Source organism: Vulpes vulpes, chromosome 14 (genome assembly GCF_048418805.1).
Source record: "Vulpes vulpes isolate BD-2025 chromosome 14, VulVul3, whole genome shotgun sequence".
Taxonomy (NCBI): Eukaryota; Metazoa; Chordata; class Mammalia; order Carnivora; family Canidae; genus Vulpes; species Vulpes vulpes.
In genome coordinates, this window is record NC_132793.1 from 86,748,249 (window position 1) to 86,762,116 (window position 13,868).

At 38.7% G+C, this 13,868-nt stretch overlaps 1 protein-coding gene across 7 annotated transcripts in view; it reads right to left on the bottom strand.

Annotated features, from left to right (window-relative positions):
• Positions 1 to 13,868, bottom strand: part of ENTREP2 (endosomal transmembrane epsin interactor 2) — a 443,586-nt gene that overhangs the window by 238,594 nt on the left and 191,124 nt on the right. The gene's annotated exons all lie outside the window — the stretch shown is intronic.

Here is a 13,868-nt window from a genome sequence, read left to right on the forward strand (position 1 = left end):
TAAACCACTTGGATCAAAATACAGAGCTTCTCTTGCCCTGACAACAGGCTCTGTCTTTTTCAGACCATAAGCATCAGGTGATTAAGTCAATGTTGAACCAAAACGAGTCCATATGGCCCCACAAGGTCAAGAGCCAGTTACTACAATATCATCACCAGGAAGCACTTTAAAGAAGCTACTCCATGGATTGGCAGGTTTGGGCAGTCCCCTAACTCCTGATGCTAGAAGTGCTCAACCAAAGGTTGAGGACAACTTGGAAAGCTAGAGAGAAGATTCAGGAACCAGTCGGTGACTCAGCCAATGTCATCCCTCTCTCCCAAAAGTTTCTACAGTTGAGTTTCTCCTGGACCTTTGGATCTTGTGCTCTTCTTGCTTCTTGGATTTTGTGGATGTTGTTCTGCTTGCTGGCAAGGATTCTACTCTGCAATCCACGTGCACAAATTCTACCCATCTAATATACAGGTTGAATCCCACTCTTCCTAGAAGATGCCGTCTGAATCAATCTTTCCCCACTTCAACCCAGGTGGAGGCAGCAGGACATAATGAAAAGAGCAGACCCTTTAGAAGCAGATGGACCTAGACTTTTCTATCCAAACTTTGACAATTACCACTCATGTGACCTTGGCCAATTACATGTTACTTTTGGAAATAATTCATTTTTCACTGGGAACAGTGAATACTTGTCGTGGAGGGCTGCTATGAGCTACTACATGAAAAGTACCTGCAAAGCATCATCTCCTTTCATCTTTCAAAATAAAAATTATGGGTAATTCTCTTGATTAAGTTCTAACTTGCAACTATTTCCTATTATCTTCTATTACTTTTTGAATGCTTTGATTGCTGTTTATATTTTTCCAACTCATATCATCTCCTCATCTAGATTCTAAACATTTGAAGGCAAGACCATATCTTATGCTCCTTTGTTCCCAACTCATCTCTCAGCTCAGGTCCTGGCACAGTGTATTATGTGATCTGGAGGACTCCTTGGCATCACAGACTCTGAGCTTCATTACATGACGTTCTGAGCATTACGGCTTGCTGACCATGTTTTCTATGCATCCAGGACACACAGAATAAAGACCTGGCTCTAAGACAGAATCTGCCCAGGGTTATACACACTAAGGTCATCTACTGAAGCATACTTCATGAATACATGAAGGAAACATGTACTGAAGCCTCAGTAGCCACCAGTAAAATCTTCTCTTCTGGAAACATCCTACACTTTGCTGATGCCCACAACTGGGAATACTAGATACTGGGTTTATCATAATGAAGAAATCGATCAGGGTCTGGGGATTCAGCTACATGCAACTCATCTGTTAACCAATGGACATGGATTACAAGTAAACCACTCATGCCATCAATAGATACATAGAAAGAGTCCAGGACTCCAAGCAGATACACATACTGGATATCTGCAACATGAAGGTATGCATGTTCCATGAGACTCTTGAGCTCCCAAAGACCACTGACAGTCATCAGCGCTATTCGTATGGACCTTATCGCTCTCTGGACTCTGCACTCCTTGAGAGAGCAAAATTCCCCAGACTGGCCTATCGAAATAATTCCATCTCTCTAAAAAGATTCTCAACAGCCAGTCAAAAACAGCAACCAGGGGAAAGCCTATTACAGTCATTTCCAGCTGCAATTCAAAGTGATGCATTTAATTCATTACGTTTTTAGGCGCATGACCACCTTATTAGATATCTTTGTCCACCTTGTTTTTAATTTTCTTGTCCAAGCTCATTGTCTCTCGTAGAAAGTAAGTTTTATTACATTTTCAATTAAAAATGTGCCTGATGGATCAAAACAAAAGAACTTACACTGAGAAGTAAAAGACTCAATCAAATTTTTTTTTAAAAATCACACTGTCATGTTTTAATAAAAATGGGTATTTTACCAATGACCATTGTTAATTTCACTTGGCCTTGAGTGCTTTTCTTATACTCTACTTCAATTAGTCTGTGTCAGTCTTGGTTTTCTGGGAAGACTACCTATCCCTAATGAAATTTAATACTGTTAGTAGTAAGTTTAAAGATGAGCATATTAGTCTATCTTTATAAACAAGATAAAGGGTTTTAGCTACTTAGGCTGCTTTATCAACAGAGTAAGAGTCAGCATTGTTTCAAGGACCTGTACAAATTTCTGCACATCTTCCTTCCTTCCTTCGAATCCTCTTCAGCACTCAAGGAATGAAGGCTTCATCTTTAATGTAATCAAGCAAAATACATTCTCTCGAAGAGAGGTCATGATCTTGACTGTAAGAAATCCCCAAAGTGGATTTATAACGAATTTTCTGAATAAATAATGACTCCAAATACATTTACATTAAATATATTAACCTTTAGCTCACCTATATTTTTAAATAGCATATTAAAGTTATATTTGAGCTCAATTCATGAGCTTGAAAGAAAGCCCTACAGGCTTTCTATAACTCATATTAAAGGTTAAAGAAATTCAAAGACTTTTTTCCCACAAAATATCACCAAACATATGAATCTATAGTGAAACCAAAACTGAACTTCTGATGGGCACAGCAGGAAACATTTCTGTTAATACAAAAATTCACAGACACTTTTTAAAAAGAAGCTAATATATGTAGTGTAAGATTTTAAGTTTTCTTATATTGGGAAATGATTGCCGTAGCAATGAAAAGAGAGGGGAAAAAAACCCACCCTAATCCAGGTTGAAGTCCATTCATCATACTACTTCCAATTCCTTGGCATTTGTATGTTTCACTAAATACTGCAGTCGAGAAAAAACAATAAAAAACAGAATTCAAGCTGAATTGAAGAACAATGAAAGCTGTTTCTTTCATCATTTGTCTGTAGGTTTCCAATAAAATTGGCACTATAAGAATCAGCCATTTATACTTGGTAGAGATATAGAGGGCTGGTTGGTCTAAACTTGGGAGTAATTAATTTTTTTTTTTAAAAAAACACTATTCATTTTTTTAAAGATTTATTTGTTTATGGGGGGGGGGCAGAGAGCAAGGAAGAGACCGAATCTCCAGCAGACTCCCTGCTGAACCTGGGGGGCCCTGCATGGGGCTTGATCCCATGATCCCCGAGATCATGACCTGGGCAGAAATCCAGAGTGGGATGCTCAATTACCTGAGCCACCCAGTTGCCCCGACATTTGGGAGTAATTAGTAAACACCTATTAGTACCACTCCTGGGGCAGCTCCAATGAATTAAGCTCCAAAAGACTGGTGATGTTCTGGCCAGTGCCAAGCACAGTGGGAGAGCTCATCCAGCTCTTGGTACCACGTACTTGGGTTTATCACGGCTGGAACGCTCCCGGCAGCTAAAAACCACCCCAACACCTGCTGGAATGAATGCAAGACCATGGAAGCTGCCTTTTTTGAGAAAAGAAAAGAAAAAAGAAAAAAATCTTCCTCTTTCTGGCAGCTTCTAATGAAAAGGAAATCGTGAAATAATGAATTGGACATAAAAGCATTTGATTTAGTCTGATGCTGTGCTGCAGTAAGGCTTAGCCTGACGTGCTAAGGAAGCTGAATTTATGCTTCAGTAAGCTAAAGAAATTTGTTGTTGCTAAATTTAAAGATCTCAATGAAGGCAGCGTGGCACAGTGATTAGGAGCACAGACCCCATCAGTCCGAGCTGGAGTCTAGCCTATTGTTTACTGCCCCCCTCTCCACTCCTGTCCTGTGCCTCAGTTCCTCCTTTGGGTGGGATGGTATCAGAAGTGCCCCACTGGGGTGTCACGAGAACCAAGCAGTGAGAATACTTGAAAAGGGCCTGGCACATAGTGTATTTTACAACCACACTCATTAGTACAGAAGCTAAATGGAAAGGATGCCCCAGGTCTGGACTAGTATTTTTTTTTTTAAGTGCCTCAGGTGGGTCTGATGTACAGGTAAGAGACTGGCCTAGAGGTTAAGAGCAAGAGCATATTACCTGGGTTTAAACCTGAGCTCGGCTACTCACAAGCTGTAAAACTTTGGGCACAACTAAACCCGGTTGGACCCACTTCATAGGATGGTCCTTAGGAGAGTATTTGGAACGTGGGGAATAATTGATAAATGTTAATAATTGCTGTTGTCACCATCATCATCATCAGCCCAGGGCAAGCATGGCTTGAGGTACCTCAGAACCTTCACAATGGACACTAAAGTTGGAAAATCCAGGTCTGCCTGGTGGAAAATAAGTTTGAGTGATCCTCCCTGAACTGGCCACCTCTCCCAGGAGGCCTGACATAGATCCTCCAGTCCACACAGACCTCCTGCTCTCACAGATCCCAAAGATGGCCTTTCCATCCTGGGGCAGGTCTACACAGGTGGGAGTGGCAGGAAATATGAACAGCCGCATGCCACCTCAGACAAGAAAACACAAGACACCAGGCAAGCAACCATACCAGCCACCTACCCACATCAACGCAGTCCTTCCTTTGTAAATATAAACAGGTTAATCAAGGATGGCTTGACATACCGAGTAAAACAAATTTTCTGAAAAGCTAGATGAGTAAAGAGACCAACTGACCTATGGGGGAGGTAAGAATACAGAGGAGTGAGGAAACCTGATAAATAAAATTCTAATTAATACCCCTGAAGGAGACAGCATCCATATAATGAGTGCTTCACAAACTGTGAACATATTGCTATGAAAAAGAAGCAATTAGAGAACAAGAGAGTTCTCTGAAAATAACATGCTGTCAAAATGAAACATTCAGCAGAAGGGTCAGATAGTAGAAGGAAGGTGGCTGAAGCCCAAATTAGTTATCCAGAAAATACAACAGAAGAAATATCCCAGGAAGTAAGGAAGAAAAAGGAAAATATATATTTTTTAAATGTTAAGAATTATTTGGCATCAACTTACCATGTAGAATATCCTTCTACCTACTCTAATTAGGATAAATTCTAGAAGGCAGAAAAATAGGAGAAGAGATAGAATCAAAAACTTAATGGAAGAAATTTGCCCAGAAAACTTCTCTTGAAATATCTAACAGACATTTAGTCAAATCCACCACAACAGGTCACTATGTTGTGCTGTAGCCAGATAAAACATCAACACACAATATCCTTCCAGAAATTATAACAGAAAATGTATTCCCATCTCTCAGTAATGAAGATATCATTTGTCAATGAAGATATCATTTGTCCAGAAGTTAATATATAAAATCAAGGTAGCCACAACAAACCAAATTATTATCAATGTAAAACATTACAAAGTGATTCAAAAATTTCCCGAAAATACACACAAGTTGCAAAACTTATGAAAAAAATAAGAGTGACTTATTTATTATAAGGCTAGACTAACTGAAATGTCATTGTATTCACTTAAAAAGGGACCAATAGACTCATGAAACAGAAGAGATGAATAAACAGACCCATGTCCATAGTAGTGGGGAGGAGGAGGATACTTCACATGTGAGGGGAAATACTGAACATTCAAAAATTGCTGCTGAAAAAATGATTATTCATTTGGAAAAAATAAAGTTAGATTTTTATGCTTCATACCCTACTTAAAAGTACATTTGGGATCAATTACCTTATCATAAAAAAGCAAACCTATAAAGGTTTTAGAAATACACAGGAAAATAATTTCAGAATTGTGGGGCCAGAGCAATCTTTTAAAGAAACCCTAGACACCACATAAGAAAACAAAACAACAGAGTTTACAAGATAAAAAGCCAACAATTCTGCATTTTTTAAAAAGAGAAAATAAAATGACAGCCCCGGTGGCTTAGCGGTTTAGCGCCGCCTTCGACCCAGGGCATGATCCTGGGGACCCGAAATCGAGACCCACGTCAGGCTCCCTGAATTGAGCCTGCTTCCCTCTCTGCCTGTGTCTCTGCCCCCCTCTCTCTCTCTCTCTCTCTCTCTAATAAATAAATAAATAAATAAATAAATAAATAAAAATCTTTTAAAAAATAAAAAAATAAAAAGACACTCATTAAAACTAAAAAAGCAAAGACAACCAACAGACTGGAATAAAATATTAGCCATTTAAAGCAGAAAAGAATTACTATATGAAGAAATCCCACAAACCAAGGAACCAGTCTTATAGAAAATAGACAAAACAAATGAACAAGAAACTCAAATAAGAAATTGAAATGAGTCATAAAAGCTTGCTATTTGTTTTCTTTATGTTGCACCTATTCTCTGTTCCCCTTTTCTTTTTTCTGCCTTCTTTTGGATAATTAGATGCTTTGCATGACTTTTTATTTCGTTTGTTAGCTTATTAACCAACTCTTTTTTATTTTAGTGGTTGCTTTAGTGTTTATAGTATACAGCTTAGCTTACAGCAATTTGCCTTCAAGACACATACTTTTTCACATATCTTCTAAGAGCTTTGCATTGTATACCTCCCTCCTCACCTTTATACTGTTTTTTTCACACTATGTAAAAGTCCCACAAAATGCTTGTGTTCTTCTGCATATTTCCTATCCTATGTGTGTACTAAGCTTCTCAGATCTGTGGGTTTACAGTTTCGACCCAATTCTGAAGAAAAAAAAAACTGGCTATTAGTTCTTTTTCTTTGAACTGAGATTCAACTGACATACAGCATTGCATATATTTTTAAAGACTTATTTATTTCAGAGAGAGAAGAATGAGAGAGAGTTTGCAAGTGTGGGAGGAGGAGCAGAGGGAGAAAGAAACCCAAGCAGACTCCACGGTGAGCACAGAGCCCCATTTCATGATTCATGGGATCACAACCTGAGCTGAAACCAAGAATCAGACACTTAACCAAATGCACTATCCAGGTGCCCAACAAATAATACTATATTAGTTTCAGATGTATAATATAATGATCTGAGATATATATATATATATACATATATATATATATATGCATTATAAACTGATTGCCACAACAAGTCTACTTAATGTCCACCATCAGACCTTGTCACAAAATATTTTTTCTTGTGATAAGAACTTTTAAGATCTACTCTCTATTTTTGAATATTTTTTCTATTCATCCTCACTCCTTTAGGGACCCCAATTCCGCATATATTAGGCTTCTTGAACTTCTCCCCTATAGCTCATTAATGCTCCTTTTGTTTTTCAAAAATTCTTTTTTCTCCATGTTCTACATTTGGATAACTTCTATTGCAATGCTTTGAGTTCACTAATCTTTTCTTCTCTTATTGATTGATTGATTGATTGATTGAGAGAGGGGGGGCAGAGGAAGAGGAAGAGAATCTTAAGTAAAATCTCAACTGAGCACGAAGTGTGATATAGAGCTCAATCCCATGACCCTGAGCCAAAATCAAGTGTCAGACACTTAACCAACCAAAGCATTCAGGAAACCCTCTTCTCTCTTATTGAATCTGCCATTAATCTCATTCAGTGAATCTTTTCTCTCTTGTATTGAATTTTTCATCACTCAGAATTCAAACAGGTATTTTTTTTTATACCTTCCTGTCTCTAGTTAACTTTTTGAACATGTGGAATACAGTTACAACTGTTTTAATGTCCCTGTCTGCTATTTCTAACATGTGGGTAAGTTCTGTATCAGTTTAAATTGGCTTATTTTTCCTCCTCATTTCAGGGTGTATTTTCTTGTTTCTTGGCTTGCCTAGTAATCTTTGATTGGATGCCAGACATTGTGATTATTATCTTACTTGGTGCTGTATATTTTTGTACTCCTATGAACATTTTTGAACTTTATCCTGGAACACAATTAAATTAGTTGGAAATAGTTTGATTCTTTTGGATCTGGCTTTTAAGATTTGTCACAAAGGCATTTTTTGGGATACCTAGGTGGCTCAGCAGTTGAGCATCTACCTTCGACTCAGGGCGTGATCCTGGAGACCTGGGATCAAGTCCCCCATTGGGCTCCCTGCATGGAGCCTGCTTCTCCCTCTGCCTGTGTCTCTGCCTCTGTGTGTGTGTGTGTGTGTGTCTCTCTCTCAGGAATAAAGAAAGAAAATCTATATATTAAAAAAAGATTTGTCACAAAGGACTGGAGTGACATGTACTCTGGGGTTAAGTATTCCCGATTACTGAGGAGAGATTCTTCTAAAAGTATTCTACTCACTGCTTGAGTGAATCATGAGATTTTCCAGCCTGGGTGGTAGAACATCCTGTTTTTATGCCTTCACTGTTCCTTCTAATCCACTAAGATGATTCTTTCTTTGCCTTAGGCAGTTTCCTCATATGAAAAAGCTGATAAAAATCAGCTGAATATTCACAAGGGATCCTCTGCAGACCTCCAGACTTCTGTTTGTGGAAGTCTCTCCTCTCTGGCACTTTATCCTGTGAATTCTAGCCACCTTGAAATCCCCAGACCTTGACCTTCTTCTCCTTAACTCAGTGAGTGTGCCAGGCTCTTCCGACATTTCCCCTACCTGTGCCTGGAAACTGTCTCACAGTTGGAGGCTGGGGACCATCTTAGAACTTACTATTAATGGTGGAGGAGCAAGGTAGAAGGAATACACAGTAGAATCAGGCCAGATTTATTGCTATCAGGTAAGCAGAGATCCTGGCATTCCATGTTTAGCTGGCATAGTTAAGGAAAGCTCAATTTGGAGCACCTGGGTGACTCAGTGGGTAAACATCTGCCTTTGGCTCAGGTCATGATGATCCCAGGGTCCTGGAATTGAGTCTCACACCATGCTCCTCAGGGAGCCTGCTTGTCCCTCTGTCTATGTCTCTGCCTCTCTCTCTCTGTGTCTCTCACAAATAAATAAAGTCTTTAAAAATGAAAGGAGAAGAGAAGAGAAGAGAAGAGAAGAGAAGAGAAGAGAAGAGAAGAGAAGAGAAGAGAAGAGAAGAGAAGAGCTCAGTTTGTTTGGTTTGTTAACATATGAATCCGAAGGTGGATCCAACTTCAACTAAATGAAGTTGTAATTCCTGACTTCCTTGGTAAACCATAAGAGGAAGATATCTAAAGGCTTAGGGAGACAGGAATAAGAATGCGCTGATCCTTTAAGATTTGCTTACCTGCCCTGGAGGATCCAGAGAACACACTTTTCACCACAACTATAAGAAATCTGTGAGAGGAACTCTGGCATCCTTGAAGAGCTTTGTGGTAACTCTTCTCTGTAGGTCAGAAATTAGAGTGGGAAGGGTCTGCACTACCATCAGGCTAGGTTTCCTAAATGCAATAAGGATTATGGGACTCCAGGGTGGCAGGGACCAAGTGACAGCACTTAATCACCAAAGATCAGGTGGGTGTGGTTACTGTAGTGGAAAATGGGGCCAAGCATTACTCAGAAGAATCTGACCCACAGCGATGCTTGGTGTTGGCTCCTTGAGGTTCTATTTCTTTGATTAAACCTTCACTGATACACATCCCCATCTTGGCTGATAAAATTTCACAATAAAAGCAAACCACTCTCAAAAACTTCGAACAGTATAATATAAAATGCTAACAGTACTAAATTATCATGGGATCAATATGATACTCATATTCCTACAAATTAATGCTTTTAAAAATAGATTTACTTTGCTTAAAAACTGTATAAAATAAACTGTGAAAATCTTTTGTTTACAAAAATTAACTATAAAAAATATTTTTAACCTCATGCTTATTACTCTCCTAGCAGTATTGTTACAAATAATCTAATGGCCAGCTCAGCAGTATTGTTACAAATAACCTAATGGCCACTACTTCGCTCAAATTTTTTAAAAAATTATACTACCTGTGATTATGTGTGAGACTAGTTTCATTACTGATATATAAGCATTCACAAGATGTTTCACTGAATCTTCAAAAATTCTTTAAATCAGAGCTATATAATCTCATTCTTAATTGCAATCCAGCATAATGTTGAACCTTTTATAGTTTTTTTTAAAAAAGATTTTATTTATCTATTCTTCAGAGATGGGGGTGGTGGAGGAAGAGAAAGAAGGAGAAACAGGCTCCCCGTGCAGGAGGAGCCCAATGTAGAACTTGATCCAAGGACCCTGGGATCATGAGATCATGACCTGAGCCAAAGGCAGATCATGTTAAAGGCATGTTAAAAACTCTCACCAAAGTAGGTTTAAAAGGAATATACCTCAACATAATAAAGGCCTTATGTAAAAAACCCACAGCTAACATCATACTCAATGGTAAAAAACTGAGATCTTTCCCTCTAATATCAGGAACAAGACAAGATTTCTGCTCTCACCATTTTTATTCAACATAGTACTTTTATGCAACAATCAGACAAAAAGAAATAAACGGAATCTAAATTAGTAAGGAAGAAGTAAAACTCACTATTTGCAGGTGACATAATACTTTATATAAAAAACCCTAAAGACTCCACCAAAAGTGGTAAATGAATTCAGTAAAGTTGTAGAATACAAATTCAATATGCAGAATTCTGTTGCATTTCTATATACCTATAATGAAGTAGCAAAAAGAGAAATTAAGAAAACAAGCACATCTACAACTGCACCAAAAACAAAAACAAACCATAACCAAAGAGGTGAAAGACCTGCACTCTGAAAACTATAAAACACTGATGAAAGAAATTGAAGATAACACAAATGGAAAGATATTCCATGCTCACAGGTTAGCAAAAACAATGTTGGGACACCTGGCTGGCTCAGTGGTTGAACGTCTGCCTTGGGCCCAGAGTGTGATCCTGGGGACCTGGGATCAAGTCCCACATCGGGCTCCCTGCAGGGAGCCTTCTTCTCCTTCTGCCTATGTCTCTGCCTCTCTCTCTCTCTCTCTCTCTCTGTCTCTCATGAATAAATAAATCTTAAAAAAAAAAAAGTTTTTCAACTGTCAAAATGTCCATACTACCCAAAGCAATCTACAGATTTAATGCAATCGCTATTAGAATACCAACAACATTTTCACAGAGCTAGAACAAATAATCCTAAAATTTGTATAGAACCACAAAAGACCCCAAATAGCCAAAGGAATCCTGAGAAAGAAGAACAAAGCTGAGGTATCACAATCCCAGATTTCAAGATATACTACAAAGCTGTAGTGATCAAAAGTAAAGAATAGTACGGGATAAAAATAGACAAACAGATCAATGTAACGAAACAGAGCCCAGAAATAAGTCCATGATGATATGGTCAATTAATTTATGACAAAGGAGGCAAGAACATATAATGGGGAAAAGGTAGTCCCTTCACCAAATAATGCTGGGAAAACTACACAGCTACATGCAAAAGAATGAAACTGGGTCACTTTCTTATCCATATACAAAAATAAACTCAAAATGGATTAAAGACCTAAATGTGAGACCTGGAACCATAAAATTCCTTCCTAGAAGAAATCATAGATAGTAATTTCTTTGCCATCAGCCACAAAACATTTTTCTAAATACGTGTCCTCAGGCCATGGAAACAAAAGCAAAATTAAACTACTGGGACTACATCAAAATGAAAAGCTTTTACATACTGAAGGAAATCATCAACAAAATGACAAGGCAACCTATTGAATGAGAGAAGATATTTGCAAATGATATATCAGATAAGAGGTTAATATTCAAAATACATAAAGAACTTATACATGCAATACAAAAAAATGAAATAATCTGATTTAAAAATGGGCAGAGGACCTGAACAGAATACTTCCAAAGAAGATAAACAGATGACCAGCAGACATGTGAAAAGATGCTCAACATCACTAATCATCAGGGAAATGCAAATCAAAATCACAATGAGGTATCACCTTACACCCAACAGAATGGCTAGAACCAAAAGACCAGAGATAACAAGTGTTGGTGAGGATGTACAGAAAAAGGAATCCTTTGCCCTGTTGATAGGAATGTAAATTGGTTCAGCCATTGTGGAAAACAGTATGAATGTTCCTTAAAAAATTAAAAACAGAATTACCATATGATCTGGTAATTCCACTACTGGGTATTTACCCAAAGGAAATGAAAGCACTAATTTGAAAATACATATGCACCCTTATGTTTACTGCAGCATTATTTACAAGAGCTAAGATATGGAAGCAACCCAAGTGTCGGTCCATAGACGAACAGATAAAGAAAAAGTGGTACACACACACACACACACACACACACACAGACTATTACTTGGCCATAAAAAAGGATGAGATCACGGGGATCCCTGGGTGGCTCAGCGGTTTCGCACCTGCCTTTGGCCCGGGATTGGGTCCCACGTCAGGCTCCCGTCATGGAGCCTGCTTCTCCCTCTCCTCTGCCTGTGTCTCTGCCTCTCTCTCTCTCTCTCTATGTCTATCATGAATAAATAAAAATAAGTTTAAAAAAAAAGGATGAGATCTTGCCATTTGCAACAACATGGATGGCCTTAGAACATATAATGCTAAGTGCAGTAAGTCAGACTAAGAAAGACAAAACTGTATGATTTCACTCATATATGGAATTTAAGAAACAAATGAGTAAATAGAAAAAGAGAGATAAAACATTAGACTCTTAAAATAAGAGAACCAACCAAAAAATAATAAAATAAAATAAAATAGAATAAATAAAATAAGAGAACTGGTGGTTGCGGATGGTTGGTGGGTGGGGGATGGGTGAACTAGGTAATGGGGACTAAGTACTTATTATCATGAGTACTAAGTAATGTACAGAACTGGTGAATCACTATTCAATACATCTGAAACTAATATTGTATTATATGATAATTATAAACTAATATAACAACATATCCTGGACTATATAACTAACTAACATAAGCATATGGTAATTACACTTCAATAAAAAAATAAAAAGAACCACAATGATGCAAAAATACATATTCTCTACTGAGATAGCTATTAAGTTTCAGCATTATGAAAGGCTCCTTTAAAATAGCAGTGCAAAAAAATAAAAATAAAAAATAATAATAAAATACCAGTGCAACGGATGCCTGGGTGGGTTGGGGATTAAGCATCTGCCTTTGGCTCAGGTCATGATCCCACATGGGGCTCCCTGCATGGAGCCTGCTTCTCCCTCTGCCTATGTCTCTCATGAATAAATAAATAAAATCTTTAAAAAAAAAATAAAGTAAAATAAAATAAAATAAAATAAAATAAAATAAAATAAAATACCAGCCCAAGAAAGTCACAATATTTTTCTTGTCCTCCTCCTTCTGGCATCACATCCACCAGCCTGGAAGGGGCATTCTCCCTCCCCATCCTCTCGGACAGCCTGCTGACCCCTCTCCCCTTCCTATCAGTCACTCGATGAAAAGTACACCCTTTCTCACCCCATTCTGTCTTATAAAATTGGAGCAATGAAAAGAAAGGAGAGGCAGAGATTAGGACAGGCCCACATGCACTAGCCACTCAGGGGAAAGGTATTACCAACAGACCAGTGACAACACCCTGTTGTCAGCATGCCCACGCATTGCTGTCCTCACCCATCCAGCCCTTGCAGGGCACCGGGCATGGCTGTGCAGGTCCTGGTTCAGCAGAGTCCAACACTGCCTCTTGCGACCACCCCAAAGGACAGATAGCCTCCTTCACTCCAGGGGGGTCCTTGGTGGGGGCAGAGGGCAGTGGGTCCTCTGGAAATAAACTAGAATAGTCCTAGAGGCTCTGTCAGTTTTATACCTCCATGAAGAAGGAAACACTACCTTTAGGGTAGAGGACAGAAGCAGGAACTGGGGATAAAAGAATGATTTAAATCCAGACTTCACACCCTTCTGGTTGAGTCTGGACAGTGAGTTTTTACTAATGAATCAAAAGACTGTATTGTCCTGGTCAACACAGAATAATGTTCTTATGGTAGAGAGAAACACCGGTCTACCAGAATTCTTGCCCTCCTCTTCACAGTATGGAGCTGCTGTGAAGTGCTGTGTCCAGAAAGGGACTACTTTGTCCAGCCTCCTTTCCAGCCAAATGGGTCCATGTGACAGGCTCTCCCCAAAGGTGTGACATGAGAGTGATGAAGGTAACCTTCAGACTCTCTCCCATTGCCATTCCTCCTTCACTGAAATGCAGTGGACTCGACATGGCCCAGGAAGGAAGCAACCACAGTCTCAG